Below are 20,225 nucleotides of genomic sequence, written 5' to 3'. Positions count from 1 at the left end.
GGCAGTATTCCCAGATTAGGCAACTGTGATAAGAAAAAATATAACTGTTGATATGTCCAGTTGTGAAAGGCAAATGTAATAACTTTACTTAAAAAGTCCCTAGATATTCTGCTGTTTTGAGAGGGAAAATGCCATAATCCCAGCCCATCAGCTGTTCAGCCTTTCCAGTGATACGCTGGCATGTAATTGTGTGGAGCAGCTGGTGGTGGCTGCATGGTGATATCAGGTAATTAATTAGCTTTCTCTTTCCCCAGTGTAGTGCTGGATGTATGGGGATCGCCTGTATGTGGTAGTTTGAAGAGCAGGCTGAAGCTATTTTCTATTGTGGTTCATGGCAGCAGTTATCAGCTAATGGTTTTCAAAAAGTAGCTGTAAATAAATTTTATTTTACGAAGTCTGTGACTTTACTTTTAACTTCTGTCAAAGTCAAATTTTTTTTTTCATTTACATTCTTGTTACTAAGGTAATCAAATAGATTGTTCTTGTGCTTTGTGTAGTTATGGGATTAAGACAGAAATGTGCTGTATTCATTTGCAGTGTTCTCTCTTTCTCTGTTTTCCTGTCAGAGACCAATTGTCATTAGCAGCTGAGGGAAAATTACATATATTTGAAGCCACAACATTTTTTTAAAGAAAGGCTATTAAAAAATCCTGCCTGCGTGGAAGAAAACTGGCTGGATGGCAATGTAGTTGCACTAAATGGTCTAACTTGGCTTCACTGGCAATGAAGTGCAAAATATGGTCTGCTCTGTTTTATTTTAGAGACCACCAAAGAGGGCTTTTGGATAGTGAGATGGTGTAATGAAAGCAAAGACATTTGCTCATCGTGAATAAAAAGAGGAGGAACAGGTAAGGGGTGTAGATATGCACGCTGACTGGCATAGTTTTATTAGTCATAGGCTACATACTCAGCTGGTATATATTAGCATAGCTTATCAAAGTCAAAGATGAAATTTAACTCCTGTATAGGATTAAATAAGCTGTGTCTAAAAATCTTGGATAGTTACACCACCAATTGCTTGTATTGTAGGCACATTTTCACGAAGAACCAGCAGGCTGCACTAATTGATCAGTTTTCTAGCCCCTAGATTTGGTCACAGGTTAGTTTTAAGATATAACATGCTCCAGAACTGCTAAGTATTTGGCTTTATTGTAACCTTGTTGTTCTCAGGGAAGTATAATTGGAAGGCCAGGTCCTATTCTGATGAAAATACTGATTTTAAACTGCTCCATCTGTCACCTTGGACAAACCACTACAATTTGAGGCTGCATTTTCCCTATCTGTGGAATGGGGATAGTGAAACCACAGAGAAGTCTCAAGTTCTTTGAGATCAAAGAATAACAAGTATAAATGCAAGCAGGAGGGCACTTTCTCTAAACTTCCTCTAAGCTAGTCAATGCAAGAGGTGGTAGCAACTTTTCTGCAGCAGAAGAAAGGAAAGAAACGTCAGTTTGACTGAACTTGCTCGTAGTTTGGGAAAGAAGCAAGAGAAACCTTTGATGTGGTATTGGTGAGGTGCTTTGATGAAACATACATAAATGCAGTTGATCTGGTGGCTGTGCAGCGTGTTGCATGCATAGCCATATCGTTCTTTGTATTACTGTAGCATCTAGGAGCTCCAGTCACGGACCAGAACTGCACTGTTCTAGATTCTGAACTAATACAGGAGAGAAAGTGATTCCCCAAAGAGATTCCTATCTAAGTATAAGACAAAGATGAGAGGGCAGTACAGACAAACAATGAGAGAATATTGTCTAAGTAGAGAAGAGAGACAGGCTGGGGCAAAGTGATCACTACAGGAATAATACAAACAATGGGATGGTGGCAGTTGTCCATGTTAGATTCATAATAGTGTGTGTGTGTTGATGTTATTTAGGAAGAGATCAGCTAAGAAAAAAGGGATGGGGCTGAGTGGGACAGGGCAGGAGAGGTGAGGTGGGATGACCTGGTGTGGAGTGAAGGGAAGGTGAGGAGAATGTGGATGTGTCTGTACTGAAATTGGGAGGTGTAATTGCAGCATGCATAGACATACCTGACATAGCCTTGCTCTAATTAGATCAAAGGTAGCTCGAGTGACAACAGCACTGAACCCGCTGCAGCATGTCCAGCAACCACGGGAGTATTTACCCAGTATCCTGGGCAGGAGGGTCTAGCCCATGCAGCTACCATGCTAGGTCGGAGAGCTAGCATGAACATCTCTCCATGTGCTACAATCACACCCTCTAATTGCAGTGTAGACGTACCGTGTGAGTCAGCAGGAAGATGGAGAGGTAGGGCTGGAGCTAACAGCCACAGGGCAGAAAAAGGCAGAGAAATTTCAGCAGTTGTTCCTGAAATATCCAAAGGTCCCTGCTTTGGCTGTTCTTGTAACAGCAGCAGTCTGGCTGGCTGCTCTTCACAGTTAACCACCAAGGCCAGGTGGCGGGTGGGGGGGGAGCACCAGTGTGTGTGTGTGTGGGGGGGAGGGGATGTCTTTCCTGCACAATTCATTCTGGATCCAAGGGATCCTTGCGGGGAGAGGTATGGCCCTAGCTGGACTCCATTTTACTCCCCCTGCAGCTGCTTTGGCTCCTGTTCCTGTTTTATTGAGCATATGGACATAGTGCTCCCAAAACATCATGTTGTTACTAGTGAAACTAATTCCCATATGTTAGTTGGCCATGGCCTGAGGATTGTAATGTGTAGATGTGACGCTCTATGCCTCGGGGGAACCCCCTGAACCCCCATGTTCATTCTTATAATAGGATTGTGTGGTATCCAATGCAAAGTTTGTCATGTCAGGTGTCTTTGGAAGGCTCATGATGCACTGAGCATTGTTGTTACTGTGATGTTATAAGAAAAGGAGTACTTGTGGCACCTTAGAAACTAACAAATTTATTTGAGCATAAGCTTTCGTGAGCTACAGCTCACTTCGTCGGATGCATGCAGTGGAAAATACAGTGGGGAGATTTATATACACAGAGAACATGGAACAATGGGTGTTACCATACACACTGTAACAAGAGTGATCGCTCATCTTACTTGAGAAACATTTGAACTTGTAAAGTTTATTATTAATAAAAATGGGGCTAGTAAGATTTCACTTAACTGTTAATGTGGAATTTTAAATGTTAGAAAGCAAAGGTAAGCCTTGAAACACAAGGCGCTTGTTGTGCACTTATGGCGCTACCAATAGTTTGGCTGTTCCTTTAAAAGCAGGCCATTGTTGGACTGATGAATGTTGAGGTTTAACAAGTCTGAGAAACACCTTGGCAGCTACCTGCTCCCCACTACCAACCCATCCTTCAGTACTCACTTCTTTGGAGGGAGAGATACCAGCCCTATGCCTGCTTACAACCACTGCATACTTGGTCATGGTGTGGGCCGCTATAGGATCTGCTTTCTTGTGAGACAACATGCTCAAAAGTCTGCCAGTGTTTTTCCCCCAGTGTTTTCCCCCCATTTGGATCCAATTAGGTGTAGATGAAGTAAAATGCATCCTTTTAAAGCACAGGGGAGAAGCACTACAACACACAGGATATGAATGCTCTCTGCCACATATGGGATGTAAGAGATTTTATTGGCTATTCTATAAACTTCAGTTACAAGAAAAGATAATAGAAATATTACTGCTCTGTTCCCATTATGGATAAATCATTCTCATAGACTCTACTACTCTCTCTGCCTTTCAACTGAATGTAGAGGTTGTCCTGCTTCTCTTATTACCGGGACTCGTTTAGAAATGCAAAAAGAATGGAGCTCTTCTTTAAGAGTTCACACTAAGAGTCCCTGCATGTAATGAAGAGATCCTAGTTTACATATTAGACAAAGATACAATATTAAAATGAGTATTGATATTAAAAAAAGGTTGCAGTGGGGACAGATCGGTATTTCTGGCATAGTTTTATTCTGAGCATGAGATTACAATGTCATTGGAAATAAGCACCGGCATGCTAAACTGATAGTGGGACACATGGCTACTGCGGCTGGCAGGTGCATTTCTATTTTGCTGTATGTGTAAATTGTCTTTTTGTTTCCCATGCACTCCATTTTTTTTTTCAATTTAGCCCATCTGTGGTGGAAGGGAAGAAACTTACTTTTGTTTGCTCAGATGATTTTATTTGGGATTTTGAACATTTCCATTGAATGTACATTTCTGTTTATAAACTGCGAGTGGGGTTCTAGCGGTCACAGTTCTGGACACGAACATGGGATGTTATACCACAATATACTCTTTGCATTGGCAGCATTACTCCAATTTTTTGTCCCTTGTTGATCTGACCTCTGTATTTAACAGGCCTGATGTAGAATATATGGACGCAGAAACCTTGAAGGGAGGAGAGGAAAAACAAAAAGATTGAGGGAGCATAAAGGAAACATCAAAGTTGATCATCCTCTGATCTCCTTGGCTGGTTGTACTATGGCAATTTGAGGATTGTCTTCCAGTCTCGTATTGCCATTGGTGCTGGCAGCACTACTGCAGTCTGGCCAACAGCATTCATGAAATTGGGATTACTGGGGCAATTTGAGGAGGGAGAAAAAGGTGCAGAATTTTTTCTTATGGACCCAATCTACAGTATATTTCAAGCTTCGTGTTTTCATGCTCCTCCCCCTGCACTTTTTTTTCCTCTGTGGATTCCTCACTTTAGATCAGGGGTCTCAAACACACGGCCCACGGAGTTATTTGCTACAGCCCCCCAAGCTCCCCGCACCCCCCCTCAACTCCCCGGAGTTAGTTCCTGAGGCTGCCAAGTTCCCTCACTTGCTGTCCCCCTCCCCCACCAGCACGCCGCGTCCCTGCTCCTCTGCCTACCTCCAGGCGCTTCCTGCCACCAAACAGCTGTTTGGTGGTGCTTAGCACTTTCTAGGAGGGAGTGGGGAGGAGCGGGGAGCCGCGCACTCAGGGGAGGAGGCGGAGAAGAGGTGGGGCAGGGATTTGGGGAAGGGGTTGGAATAGGAGCAGGGAGGGGGCGGATTTGGGGTGGGGACTTTGGGGAAGGGGTTGGAATGGGGGCGGGACAGGGCCTTGTGGAGTGGGGGCGGGCCAGGGGCAGTGGGGGGCTTTTGTACCTTTATATGAAAAGGTGTCAGTGATGTGGCCCTCAGGCCAATGTACTAATCCTCATGTGGCCCTTGTAGTGATCTGAGTTTGATATCCCTGCTTTAGATCCTCATTGTTCTCCCATTATTTAAGAGGGTGGAGAGCTATGGAGGAAAAGGAGTGTGTTGCTGGTCCTGTTGATGGAGAACTTGGCTGTTATGTTTTTAAGAGTGAATGAATTGTACTTGGATTTAAATACAGGATCGGACCCTTTTAAATGAAACACAAGCCTTGGCCTACTCAATACAGTTGTTTTGCTTAAATTCGTTTAGACTGTGCTTCTTCCATAGCTCTCCAGTTGGTTAAGAATGGAAGGTGAATGTATTTAATGACTAATATTTAAAATTGATCAAAGATTTAGATACAATAGCTTCAGTAACCTGATCCACAGAGGAAGAGGCCATTATTAACGGCATTATTCTTTCTATAAAGGTTAACTCGTTCCCCAATTATGCCACTAAAAGATGCAAACACTGTTGATCCGTCTCTGCATATTACGTCCATCCTCAGGTGCTTTCTTCCTCCAAGTCTGAAAATGTGTAAATGTGCAAGTAATGAGACAATGCTGATTTATGTATTCATTAGCCTTAAAGCCTGATACTGGATACACCATGTAGATCAGCGGTTCTCAATGTTTTCTTTTTTTGCGGACCACTTGAAAATTGCTGAGGGTCTCGGCGGACCACTTAATGATCTTTCCAAATTTGTTTGTACCGTTGGCTAATTATTGTAAAGTGCTTTGGAGAAAAGCACTATATTTAAAAAACACCTTAATAATAATTGGGGTTTTTTGTTCTACAAATAAAAGCGCACCACTCATATTTTAATATCAGTAGTCTTACCTTTCTAATGTGATGGATGTGCCCTCTCTCCCCTGCCACGGCAGCCCCCGAGCGGGGGCTGGGAAGGAGTGGAGTCTCCCTCTCTCCCCCACCACAGCAACCAGAGATCTGAGGCTGGGAAGGAGGGTCATCTCTCCCCGGCAGCCGCAGCCCTGGAGTTGGAGAAAGTCACCTCTTTTTTCTCTGGCTGCCACAGCCCTGCACGTCCCAAATTCCCCCCCACCCCCTCTTCTCACCCCACTGCCCCATATTCACCTCAAGGCCAACACCTCACCTTAAATGAGCATCTTCGCCAGGATCCAGGCACCTAATTAGTGGAGCCACGCCTGTGTGACTCCACTAATTAGCTGGATGGCCCTTCATTCTCTCGTGTCCAGCCGCCCAGGTGCGCACCTTAGAGGGAACTATCCGTGGATCACCTGAATGCAGCTCAGTTTGAGAACCTCTGATGTAGATTATTAAAGCAACACAGGGGCTATGGCTACCATTGTTAGCTCAGTTGTGTTTCAGATTTGTATTTTCTGCAATGGAGATAGAAGGGTTTGAGGTTCCAGTCCAGTTGTAATAATTGCAAATCTCTCTCTATTCTTAATCAGAGCTCTCCCATTTTCTGTGTGATTCTATCATGAGGGATTAATGCACATTGGAAGGATGTTGCTATGGTTCATGTTCAGCGAATTGCTTAGCAGTGGTGTCCTTCTGACACACTTCATAAGCCCTGATGGCTAAACTCAGAAGTTTTTGTTCTTAGTCAACATTTCATTATTTTAACAACAGCAATGAGCAAACAAAATATCCCGTTCCTCACAAAATAAGGGCTCTCAGCATACTACCTCATAACTCCATAATGTCCACAGCCATGTCTGTCACAGCCCCTTATTCTGTTCCTAGGATTCCTAATACATATCTGTCCCCATGGTCCTGCAGCAACTTGAAAAGAAATGGAATATACAAAAGTGAAGCAAATTTTCTAGCCTTAAACAGGACAGAAATGTTTATATAAAATGTTTGCCGTGCAACTAATGAAGCTAATCTAGGTGGATGCTAGAATTTCATTAGAAATCTGTGTTATAATGTGTCACTTTCCAATACACATTGCGTGTGTAACTCTCAAACTAATGGCTCTGCATTTCTTTACTTTAATATAAGTAGAATGGCTGGTTTTTAGTTTTAAGTAGAATACACTGTTCAGAAGAAAAGATTGTTTTTTTTGTGTGTGTGTGTGTGTGATAGGAGTAACTGATCTTACCAACAAGTTTTCCTGACAGAACTCTAAAAGGATTTATGGTGTTGGCACAGTAGGGTCCTGGCCCATGACTAGGGAACCTAGATGTTATGGCAATCCAAATAACGTACCGTAAGTGAGGCTAAGGATCAGACACTACCCTCCACCTTCAATGCAAATTTATTGATGACAGTTGAGGATTGGAGGGCATTATTTCACTCTGAAGTAGAAGAATGTACACATATGAGGTCATAGGACACCATGGATGTTGGCTTTCTATTATGCTGACCTATTCAGATGTCAGCTTAGATCACCGATGGAGTCAGAAAACAAAAGAATAGTTCTCTGTACTACCCATGTTGAGAATTTGCCAAAGCACAGCATGAGAGTTCACATAAATAACTTTTCTGCTTTTCCAGCTTTCCTAGCCCTGACTCTCAACACAGCTGACCCACGGAACTGGGGATTTGCAGCTTGCAAGGGTTCCATTAATGCTAGGTGAGAAGTAAGCCTCTCCAAGTCCCTACTTTTATACAGTCTTCATCTAAACTCCCCTGGAGCCCACTCATGGACTTCAAAGGACTCTAGATCAGGTTCTGTGCCAGGCCAAAAAGAAAAGTAAGTTATGTGAGTTTATTGAGGAAAAGTGAACCTGTTGCCTCCTTCACTTGTTTGTGTATGTTGATAGATGTAAAATTATCAGAGAGGTGTGAATTTGACAGACATGTAGGAGCAGAGCCCTCTGTTCCTACAAAATCTCTTTATCTAGATAAAGATCTATATTCATTGGTAGATACTCCTATCTGTAGTGGTGTTTCCATTGCTATTATGCAGGCCTTACTCAGCTGTCTATTTAGAGATGGAAAACCCAGAACCCGTAACTCGGACGATTATAGAGAGTAAGAGATGCATTCCTCAGAGTACTTTGCTCTCTCTTTCCCTGGTTGGTTTCTTCAATAGGATTATCTTTACAGAAGACATTGCCTGTGTGTGTGAGCTGGCGTCAGCTGCAGCCAGCACCATGTTCCAAAGCTGGGCATTCAGAGAACTGGTGCAGCTCTAAGTGGTAACAGCAGCCTCAGAAGTTCAACTTCAGTGGGAGGTAGGAAGACTTGTTGACAGACTGGAATTAATACATGCTAAACTTGTAAGAGCAAGTCCCAGTATTATGTTGAACTCCAGCAAAGGTTTCTTTTCCATGTGTATTATGTTAATTTTTGGGGAGAAAGGGCAACTCAACCTGCTGCAGTCTGAATGTAGCATATAAATCTACATGCAATATAAACAAAAAGTTTTTACACTTTCATAGCATCTGGATATTGAAATATTATAGAACTTGAAATATGTTTGTTTTTCTAGCTAGAATAAGAATTTTCTTACATTGGAAATACAGTCTTTAGAGCAAACTTTTGACTGCTTCACCAAACCTTCTTTGGCTCTGGTTTCTCCCAGTCCCAGTTTTCAAAAAAAGAGGCTCCATCTATGCTAGATTTCTCTTTATATTTCCCATAGTTATTTCCACTAGTGGTAGGAACAGCAGACCAGATAGTGTAGATCAGTCACTGGTGCCTTTTCCATTCTATTATCTAATTCATCCAGGGTGGATCCAGATGATAGGATGGTTACAATGGCTATAGCTGCTGTTGCCTGGTTTAAACTCTCATCCCCCCAGAGTCTAACACTGATGCAGCTGCCACAATAGAATCAACTCTATGAAGTCTTAAGAAGAAAATGCCTAGTGCAGACAAGGTAGACACTCTGGGCCTGATTCTGATCTCATTCTGGTTGTAATATGTGAAATTACATTGGTGTAAGGGAGGTCAGAATTAGGTCATATCTCTCCAAACCTTGAAGATTAAATGCTCAATGTGACTTGTTGCTGTACAGTAGCACTTGCATTACAAAGTCACCTAGAAACCAAGCAAAGTTAGTAATTTGCTTGTTTGTATATACTCTCGTTTTCAGACCTCTAAAGAGTAATTTAAAACCACCTTAACTTTGCAATTTTCATGGCATTTCTTTAAATCACATAGTGAGTTATAGTAGTCACACCAAATAGTTGATAAAATAGATGCATACGGATGCTTTTATATATTGTCAGTTAATAGTTCATGAAAATATGTTACATTAACTCTTCAAAAACTAAATACATCAGGATGGATTCTGAGGCAAGAATATTTAGCTGATATTGAACCTTCTGCTAAAAAGTCTGTTAGAAAAAAAGCTCAAGACAAGGCATGAAATAGTAATCTTAACTTGCCAATAGAAACCAAGACAACAAAAACAATCGCTTCGAGTGGGAACATGTTACAGCCATTTCACCAGAGTTCTCTTCCAGAGTTGAAGTTATAATGTACAGTATCTCTTTGCTATTGATGTGTTCTGGAAAGTCTTAGTCTTTCTGCCTAGCAAATCAGAGTTTAGAACTATGGAGGGCAGTATTCCCAGATTAGGCAACTGGGGTGTTAAGAAAAAAGATAACCGTTGACATGTCCTGTTGTGAAATGTAATAATTAGCCCCTTGCCACATAAAAACAGATGGAAATGGAACAACAGCCTGAAAAATTGCATAGCTCTTGAGCAGCTACAGTTGTGACATGTCCTCCCAGCTATGTTTGATGAGACCAAGAGAAGTGCAGAAAAGGGAAGGGTACCAAGAACACATTGCCTAGGCCCTGTGGATCTATCAGAAGTAGAGCAGATGAGCCAAACTAGGGTCTTTTATGCATAACCTATGTGTCTCTCTTTCTTTGCAGCTCCTATACCCAATATTTCCTTTCCTTGATCTGTGTGCTCATTATAACCCTTCCAGTGGGATCACAGAGAATGTAGCAGGCAATGTTAAATGCTGGGTGGATTAGTATAAACTTGCACTTAAAAATTCCATAGATATTCTACTGCTTTCAGAGGGAAAAATGCCATTATCCCAGCCTGCCAGGTGTTCTTCCTTTCCAGTGGTACAGTGGCACTGACAAGTATACTGTGTGGAGCAGCTGGTAGTGGCTATATGGTGATATCAGGTAATTAATTCCCTTTCTCCTTTCCCAATGCACTCCTTGAAGCATAGGGATCACCAAATGTGGTTTTTTGAAGAGTAGGGCTCAAGCTATTGGTCTACCTTATTCCATGGCAGCAGTTTTTAGCTAGTAGTTTTGAAAAATAACCCTAAAGAAGTTTTTTTCACAATCTGTCTCTTTATTGTTAGCTTCTCTGATAGAATCAAAGAATTTGAGATTTTTTCCATTTACATTCTTCTTATTAGGGCAATAAAATAGTTTGTTCTTGAAGTTTGTGTAATTATGAGATTGAGAAAGAAATGTTCTGTATTCATTTGCAGTGTTGTCTGTTTCTCTGTGCAACAGTATTTCCTAGCTGGCTCTTTAGGACAGGTTTCTATATCCTTTGTGCTTCCAGGACTGTGCAAATGGCACAGGATCTAGACCAGCATTATTAATTGCATTACCTCTTTGCTAGGTGCTGTAAATGTAGGTAACAGGATAAGGTCCCTGCCTCTGAGAGGTTGTAGTTTAACAGACAACATAATTAGTGATGGGAAAGGGAGCACTGAAAACCTGTGCAACTGATTGAAAATGTTAAATACGCTTGTCTTGTAGCTGAATGTTGAGGTGGCTATGGTAAATGTGACTGTTCTTTGACCATGGGTAGGTGTGTGACTCTAACAGTAACAAACTCTGTATGTCCTGTATCTAAAAACACATTATTAACATCACTTAAAAACAAAAGTTGGTGGGACTCGAATACTAAATTTGTTCAACTGTGGAAGATGTTTCTTAACCCCAGATCACAGGTGAAATTTGCAAACATGAAATTTAAACTGCAGTCTTGTATATCATCACCAGTTAAAAGTCTGTAGGCCAGATTCTGCCCTGAGTTGCAAAGATACAACTCATGGTCACCAGATTATGCCTCAGTAATACTTGTCCTGTCCTTATTCAGTTCTGTTAGTGGCTTTTTATAAGTATGAGTGAATGAAACTTAGTAAATGGTTCTGTTGGCTAGAATTCAGTTCAGTCTCTTATAGTTGGTAGCTGTCAGTCTAGGGCTAACAGGAATAAAAAGCCCGGGGGGAATTATCACTGAACTAAGCAGTTCTGAAGAAGCCAAGGGAGCAGAATTGTGAAGTAAGAAGGTTGTGTATTTACTTAGCCACTTTTCAAAGTAGAATTTCATTTTATTTTGCTCTACATTTTGTCATGAAGAGATTTGTTTGACAGCAGTTAATAGTTGATGACACCCCTAATTGTTGTAAAGCTGAGAACTATTGACCTCATTGCAACCTCCAGAAACAACCCTTTGTAGTTTTGAGGCATTTCTTAATTTCTTTTTCAGTGATTTATATTTAGCTGTTCTTGAGTTTTATGTAGCTGCCCCAGTATCAGGGTTTTTCAGAACTTTCTCTTTGTATATACTATAATGAATAATGGGTATGTGTACATATGTACATTATATTCTGTCATGAGTAATCTCTTTGTAATGTGTGCATCTTAATTTAGTACTGTTTCAAAGAGCACTAAATTAAAGCACAGTAGGGAACCTTTAGTGTGCACCAACAGGGTCTACATGGACCAATTTAATGTGAAACATGTTACTGTGCTTTAGAAATCACACCCCATAATCCACGTTACATTGCTTTATGGAGACAAGCCCTTAGATCAAGTAACCATTTCTGGTGGTTTTTCTGGTGTTTGCAGCCTGCATGTCCCTGCTGACTAAAGCCATGCCGAAGACCACCCGGTATGAGAGGTGTATGATGGTGGAATCCCTCAGGAAGCAGGCAAGAGAGCTCTAGAAGGAGTTGGCTCATCTACAAAGTTTGGGAGCACGAGGACTCCATTCACAGGACACACATGGAAATATCTGGGACGGAGGACGCTAGCCAACTATCCATGACTACAGAGGCACCAGAGGAGGAAGGAGAACTTGTTGCTCTATGGGGAGGAGGTGGCTTTTGGTCACCTCAGGCAGTAGACAGTGCTCCACCCCCCAGCCAGGTCCCCCCATCCATCACAGTATGCTGCACTGGCAACAGGAGGTGAGGAGCAGACCCCAATGGCTGAGGTGTGAAGGAAGTGTCATCTTCTCGCTGCCACCACATCCAAGAGGAGGAGGCTTAGGGTTCTGTTGGTTGGGAACTCCCTTGTGAGTGGGACACAGTCATTAATTTGCCAACCTGACATGATGTCTCAGGGAGGTATGCTGCCTTCCTGGAGCCCACAATGGAGATATTATGGGAAGGTTGCTGAGGCTCAACCATTCCTTTGACCACTCTTTGTGCTTGTCATCCATGTAGGTGCTAATGATACTGCCAGGTGTGACCCTGAGCAGATCATCAGTGGCTACGGGGCTCTGAGAGTGAGGATGAAGGAGTCGGACACAGGTGGAATTTCTGCTCATCCTTCCTGTTGAGGATAAAGGCCCAAGTAGGGATACGTGCATCCCAGAGATGAATGCACAGTTTCACAGATGGTATTGACAGAAGGGTTTTGGCTTCCTCAACCATGGGATGCTGTTCCAGGAGGGAGCACTGCTGAGAAAAGATGGGGTCTACCTGACCAAGAAGGGGAAGAGTACCTTTGTGCCCTGACTCTCCAATCTAGTGAGGAGAGTTTTAAACTAGGTTCAAAGGGGGCAGGTGACAAAAGCCCACAGGTAAACATTAAAAAGGCAACCTTAACAGAGGGCTAGGTGTTTTGGGTGACGGGGGGAGGGGGAGAGAAATGTGGAAAATTATAATGGAATATTATAGTGGAAATGTGGAAAATTATAGGCCATAGGAGCAACAAGAGGGAAATCAGTGGGGGAATCTGTTCAATATCTTAGATATCTATACACTAATGCAAGGAGTATGGGGAATAAACAGGAATAACTGAAAGTATTAGTACTTAAGCTAAATTATGACTTAATTAGTTTTACAGAGACTTGGTGGGATACATCTTGTGATTGGAATAGTGGAATAAAGCAGGATAGCTTTTTTAGGAAAGGCAGGCAGGAAATAAAGGGAAGAGGTGTTGCATTATACAGCAAGAATATATACACTTGTTTTGAGGTCGAGAAAGAGGTGAGAGGCAGACCAGTTGAAAGTCTCTGGGTAAAGATAAGAGGGGGATGTTAGGGGTGATGTTATGGTAAGGGTCTACACCAAATCAGAAAGAGGAGGTGGAGAGGCATTTCTAAAGCAGATTGAAAACCAAAAACCTGGTAGTAATGGAGAACTTTAATTACTGAGGCATCTGTTGGAAAAGTAATACAGCAAAACAAAATTTCCAATAATTTCTTGGAATGTATTGGAGATTCTGTTTATTCTGTTTCAGAAAATGGAGGAAGTAACCAAGGAGACAGCCGATTTAGACTTGATTCTTGACTAACAGGAAGGAATTGGTTGTGAATCTGAAGGTGGAAGGCAGTTTGGATGAAAGTGATCATGAAATGGTAGATGTCATGATTCTAAGAAAGAGAAGGAGTTAAAACAGCAGAATAAGGACAGTCGCCTTTTTTAAAAAAAAAAAAAAAAAGGCAGACCTTAGCAAACTCAGAAATCTGGACAGTAAGGTCCCATGGGAAGACAATGTGAAGGGACAAAGCTGTTGAAGAGAGCTCACAGTTTCTCCAGAAAACAATATTAAAGGAATAATTGCAAAGAATCCTGATGCAAAGGAAAGATAGGAGGAATAGGAAGAGGCCAATATGGCTCCTTCAGGAGCTCTTTAATGATCTGAAAATCAAAAAGGAATCCTAGAAAAAGTAAAATCAATGCTAGCAAGGGATATAAAAGCAGTAAGAAAAGATTCTTTAAATACATTAGGAGTAAGGAAAACATGAAAGAAACTATAGGCCTCTACTTAATGAGGAATGAGATCTAATAACTGACATCAAGAAGATTGAGGGGTTCAATACCTATTGTACTTCAGTCTTCACTAAAAAGGTTAATGGTGACCAAGTACTCAACACAAGTAACATTAACAACAAGGTGGAAGGAACACAAACAAAACTAGGGAAAGAACAGATTAAAGAATGTTTTGATAAACAGAGTCAGATTAAATTCATCCTAGGCTACTTAAGGAACTATCTGAAGCAATCTCAGAACCGTTAGCAATTATTTTTGAGAACTCACAGAGGATGGTGAGGTCCCAGAGGAAAAAAAGGAGAACTCTCTTTAATAGGGGAACAAAGGATCCAAGGAACTAGACAGTGTAACTTTGATAATACGAAAGATACTGGAACAAATGGTTAAACAATCAATTTGTAAGCACTTACAGGATAATAGGGTTTTAAGGAATAGCCAGCACAGATTTATCAAGAGCAAATCATGCCAAACCAACTTCATGTCCTTCTTTCAAAGGTTACCTAGTAGATAGGGGAAGAAGCAGTCAAGATGATACATCTTGCTTTGATTTAGGATTTTGTAAGTAAAGATTACTAAGGATTTTGACACTGTCTCAGGACATTCTTATACTCAAACTAGGGAAATATGGTCTGCATGAAATTACTATGAGGTGGATCAAAACTGGTTGAAAGGCTGTACTCAAAAAAATAGTTATCAGAGGCTCACTGTTAACTTGAGTCTATGGTGGGAACTTGCCAGAGTCAGTCCTGGATCCAGTACAAATCAATATTTCATTAATGACTTGGATAAGGGAGTGTGCTTATACAATGTGTGGATGTCATCAAGCTGGGAGGAGATGCAAACATTTTGGAGGACAGGGATTTAGAATTCAAAACAACCTTGACAAATTAGAGAATAGGTCTCAAATCAACAAGATGAAGTGCAATCAAGATGAGCAGAGCACTACACTTACAAAGGAAAAATCAAATGCCCATCTACAAAATGGGGAATAAGTGGCTAGCTTGTAGTACTGCCAAAAAGGATCTGGGGATTATAATAAATCACTGATTGAACACCCATCATTGGAAGTTTTTAAGAACAGGTTGGACAAACACCTGTCAGTGATGGTCGAGGTTTGCTTAGTCCTGCATAACAGCAAGGGGCTGGACTTGATGATCTCTCAAGGTCCCTTCCAGCCCTACGTTGTTAAATTTAAATTTCCTTTTTTAAATCTCAGTATGTTGATTAAAACCAAAAATCAGAAGCCCTAGCGGGAAGGAGCTGGCTGTTGACACCGGTGTGTGAATAGGGTGAAGAACAGCCCAGAGTTGCTTTAGAACTCCTGCTAGACAGAGGTTCCAGAGTGGTGGGAGCTCTCTGGTGCTATCTGTGGGTGAGCAAGGGGAAACAGTTGATGGATCTCTGAAGAAACAGCACAGAGCTAAGGCTGTGGGGTGAGCTGAGGTTTTTTTGAGGCAGTGGGCCATGCTGAACCAAGGCAGTGGATAGTGCTGGGCTGATTGAGACAGCTTTGAGGGGGCATATGGCGCTGGGCTGCTGCAGTTTTGAGGTAGCAGGTGACACAGAGGCATCACTGAGGTGGCTTGGACAGCAGCAGCAGGCTTGCTGAGGGACTCTTTGCAGGCTACTTCCCCAGCAATCAATACTGCAATGGTTCCAGCTGGGGGAGGTGGTAGAGCCCCCAGAGCTGTTCAGGCAGCTCTTCCCTTAGGGGCTGGAGATGGACCGGCCCAGCTTTATTGAACAACAAACTGTGAGTAGGGAGCAGGGCAATGGATGATGGTCCCATGCATTGACCCATTAGCCATGCACAGCCAGGAGAGGGCTGAGATAAAGAATGTTGCCAAGACAGGAGTGATGGCAGTCTTACATAATTGATATTCTTGCTTAATTAATTGCTGGCTCTCCCCCATTTATTGTCAGTCTCCCTTCCTTTCTTCCCCCACCCCATCACATACATGCACAAACCAAAGGGAAGGAATTTGGTTTGTTGTTGGGGCTGCAGTGAAATTACAGGGGAAGGCTGAGTTCCTTAGACTTCTGAGGTAATGGCAACTGGATGGATGTTTGGAAAATTAACCTGGATATAATCCCATCCTTAAACTCCACACCTTCTATTTGATCTCAAATGTCCAAGTTGTTTGTGGGGGGAGACTGGAAAGAGATGACTCTCTCATACTGTAGGATTTTAGTCACTCTCTGCTTCCACCCTTCTTTGCCCACAATGCAGCAGCTGGGTGGGAGTGCCTCAAACCCTGAAACTGAAAAAATGTATTAAAATGGAACCTGCTCAAACTTTTACCTCTAAAATTCCTCCTATTCACTCCTTTGTTAGCAACATGCTGTATTTCATGCTGCGAGTGGTAACTCACGATAATTAATATTTACTTCTGATTTAGACCTTTTTTGAATACTTTTAAGTATTTTCATAAAGAACCCCCAAAAGGGACCAATTATCTCAAGACTTTGTGGTTCCCTAAAACTAAGCAGGAGACCCTGTTTCAGCTCTAGGCTGTTCTAAAAAAGGCTTCGGAATTATTGTTTTTATGATCTCTGATTTCAAGGGATTGTGACATGGCAACACTTGTAATCACTCTGGCCTCAGCCTGTCAGTTGGTCAGCTAATACCACATTTTTAACTAAACGTTAACAAAACCGGATGAGCTGTTTTCTCCTTTGCCTCTACAGGGGAGCTATTTTATGTACCTACAATGTGTATTCCACCTTCTGCTAAAAAGTCTGCTTGAAAAAAAGACTCAAGGAAATTAATGAAATAGTAATTTTAACTTACTTATGTAACTACAATGTATTTTTATCTTTCAACTTTGCCAGCAGTTCCGTGAAATGATAGTCCTGTGTTTTTTGTTGTTGTTTTGAAGTCCATGCTCTACTGCAACATCAGGAAGCAGCATGCTGCTGTGGTGACATGACTAGCCCGAGATGGGCTCCACCTGACTAGGGAGGGAAATAGACTTCTGGGATGGAGGTTAGCACAACTAATTAAAAAAGCTCTAAACTAGGAATTCAGGAGAGATGTTGGGAGATGCTCAGGTAATCTCTATGCCTGATTCTAACATTGGGCGTGTGGGAGGGTGGAGGGGGGAATTAAGTAAGAGAGGATACAACAATGGAGAAAGGAACAACAGAGGGGAGGAGAATGGATGTCCAAAGGAAAAATAATGCTAATGCCAGTGACACTCAGGTAGACGATACTGGCAATGGAATGACTGTACCTAATCGTTTGAAGTCAAGCAGAAACAACTAAGGTGTTGTCTGCATACCAATGCAAGGATTCTGGGTAACAGCATGGAGGAACTAAAACTACTGGTGCTGGAAGTGAAACCAGATATTATAGGGATTAGAGAAACATGATGGAATATGTAAGGGACTGCGGAAGACTTTGTTATGGCCTAGCCAGGGCACTTCCGCTTTCTCGAGCCGAGAGGTTACTGTGGGACATAGATAGCTGCTTCGTTATTTTGGGATAGAGTTAGTTTTTGAAGGACACAACTCCTTTTTTAATATAGGAGATAGTTCTTGAAGGATACAGCTGCTTTGCATGGCCCTTCGCCAGATAGTAGAAAGCCCCTCTTTAAGAAGCACCTAACTTTATATTCGTGAGCTGTTTTTGTGTAATGCTTATTAATGCTGACTGTCTGCCCCTCCGTCGGACTCTGTCCCAGACAAAGCTCCGGTGTGCTGGGTTCCCCGCCTTTGTGACTGCAACGCTTGGAGTCCCCGTTGCGGGTGGATCACTAACCTTCAGTAAAGCCAATAACTCACAGCTGTGTGTAAGCCTCGTTTTTCTCAGAGTACTCCTGCCGGACCTGTGGTGCTTCAAGCACCGTGCTCAAAACAGAATAGTAGTCATGAGTAGAGTACAGGTATTGAATGGTATGTGCTGTTCAGGAAAGACAGAAATAAAGGTAAAGGTGATAGAGTAGCATTGTATATTAATGAGGTAGACTGGAAAGAAATTAGAAATGCTGGAATGGATAAAACAGAATCTATTTGAGTCAAAATCACTTTGGGGAAGAAAACTAACAGTGGTTCCACGGAGATAGTGTTTAGGGTTTGCTGCAGATGCCCAGAATCTGATTTGAATATGGAAAGACTGCTTTAATATTTTTAATGAAATAAATATTACAGGAAATTGTGTGATTATGGGAGACTTTAATTTCCCAGATATAGGTTGGAGAAAAAGTGCTACTAATAATGGTAGGGCCCAGCTATTCCTGGATGTGATACTTGACAGTTTTCTTCACCGAATAGTCTCTTAAACCAACAAGAGGTGATGACATTTTAGATTAGTAAGTAGTGAGGACCTCCTAGAAAGCTGGTTGTAAAGGAAAGCCTTGGTTTAAGTGATCATGAGCTAATTCAGTTTCAGCTAAATAGGTCTGCAACCAGGTCTTTGATTTCAAAAGGGCAAATTTAAAAAAAATTAAAGGAATTAGTTAGGGAAGTGGACTGGACTGAAGAACTCAAAGATCTGAATGTGGAGGAGGCTTGGAATTATTTTAAGTCAAAGTTGCAGAAGCTATCTGAAACCTACATCCCAAGCAAGGGGAAGAAAATTCATAGGGAAGGGTTGCTGGCCAAACTGGATGAGCAAGCATCTGAAACAGGTTACTGGGAGAAAGCAGAAAGCCTATAAGGAATGGGAAGGATCTGTAAGGAAAGCTATCTCTCAGAGGTCAGAAAGCATAGAGGAAAAAGTGGGAACTGTCGAAGGCCAGGTAGTGATGGACCTTGTAAAGGAAATTGAAATCAGTAGTAAAAGGTTCTATACCAGTGGTCCCAAACTGTGAGGTACGCCCCTCTATGGGTGCGCAGAGGAATGTTTGAGGGGGTGCAGTAGGGCCTGGGCCAGCCTCCCTGGAGGGCAGGAAGGGAGCACCACCCAGCTCTGCTACAGCCCTGCCCCCAGCAGTGGCACCACCTCCCAGCTGCTGCCATGGTCCCAGTTGCCAGCTCTGCCCCGGCCCTGGCTCTGCTCCCAGTCCTGATTGTGTCCCCGATCCTGCCCCCAGCCTTGGCTGCTGGCCCTGTTCTCAGCCTCAGACCTGCCCCCAGCTATGGCCCTGGCCTCGGCTCCTGGTTCTGGGCCCAGCCGCTGCCCCTTACCCCTGTCCTTGCCCTGGGGGAGGGGAGGGTTCGGACAGGGGTTAGCAGGGGCGACACGTGAAGAGTTTGGGGACCACTGTTCTATAACCATATCAACAAAAAGAAAACAAGGAAAGAAGAAGTGGAACTGTTAAGCATTGAGGATGGCTGGAGATTAAAGATAACCTAGGCATGGTCCAACAGCTAAATGAATACTTTGCCTCAGCTTTTAATAAGCATAATGGGGAGCTTTGGGGTAATGGCAGGGACAAATGAGGCTATGGAGGGAGAAATTTCCACATCCCAGGTGGAAGTGAAACTCGGACAACTTAATGAGACCAAATAAGGGGGGCCACCGAAGAATATTAAAGGAACTGGCACATGAAATTGCAAGCCCAATTGCAAGGATTTTTAATGAATCCGTAAACTCGGGGGTTGTACCCTATGACTGGATAATTGCCAATATAGTACTTATTTTTAAGAAACAGAAAAAAGTGATCGGGAAAACTACAGGCCTGTTAGTTTGACCACAGTTGTATGCAAGGTTTTAGAACAATTTTTGAAAAAGAGCATAGCTAAGGACATTGAACTAAAAAGTAATTGGGATAAAATACAACATGGTTTTACAAAAGATGGATCGTGCCAGAACAACCTGATCTTTCTTTGAAAAGGTAACAGATTTTTTAGACAAATATCTAATCTACCTGGATTTTAGTAAGGCATTTTATACAATTCCACATGGGAAATTTAGTGAAATTGGAGAAGATGGGGATTAATATGAGAATTGAAAGGTGGATAAGGTATTGGTTGAAGGGGAGACTACAATAGGTCGTACTGAAAGGTGAACTGTCAGGCTGGAAGGAGGTTACTAGTGGAGTTTGTCAGGGATTGGTCTTGGGGCCAATTCATGACTTTGGCACTAAAAGTGGGAGTGTGCTAATAAAATTTGCAGATGGCACAAGATTGGGAGATATTGCCAATATGGAGGAGGACAAGAATATCATACAAGAAGATCTGGAGGACCTTCTAAACTGGAGTAATAGAAAAGAGCCTTTATGGGATCTGCCTTATAAGAGAGTGTTCTCAAAAGTCTGTCAGTGTTTTTTC

The sequence above is a fragment of the Dermochelys coriacea genome, chromosome 8 (genome assembly GCF_009764565.3).
Source record: "Dermochelys coriacea isolate rDerCor1 chromosome 8, rDerCor1.pri.v4, whole genome shotgun sequence".
NCBI classification, from domain to species: domain Eukaryota; kingdom Metazoa; phylum Chordata; order Testudines; family Dermochelyidae; genus Dermochelys; species Dermochelys coriacea.
Note: the sequence above shows the minus strand (reverse complement) of the source record.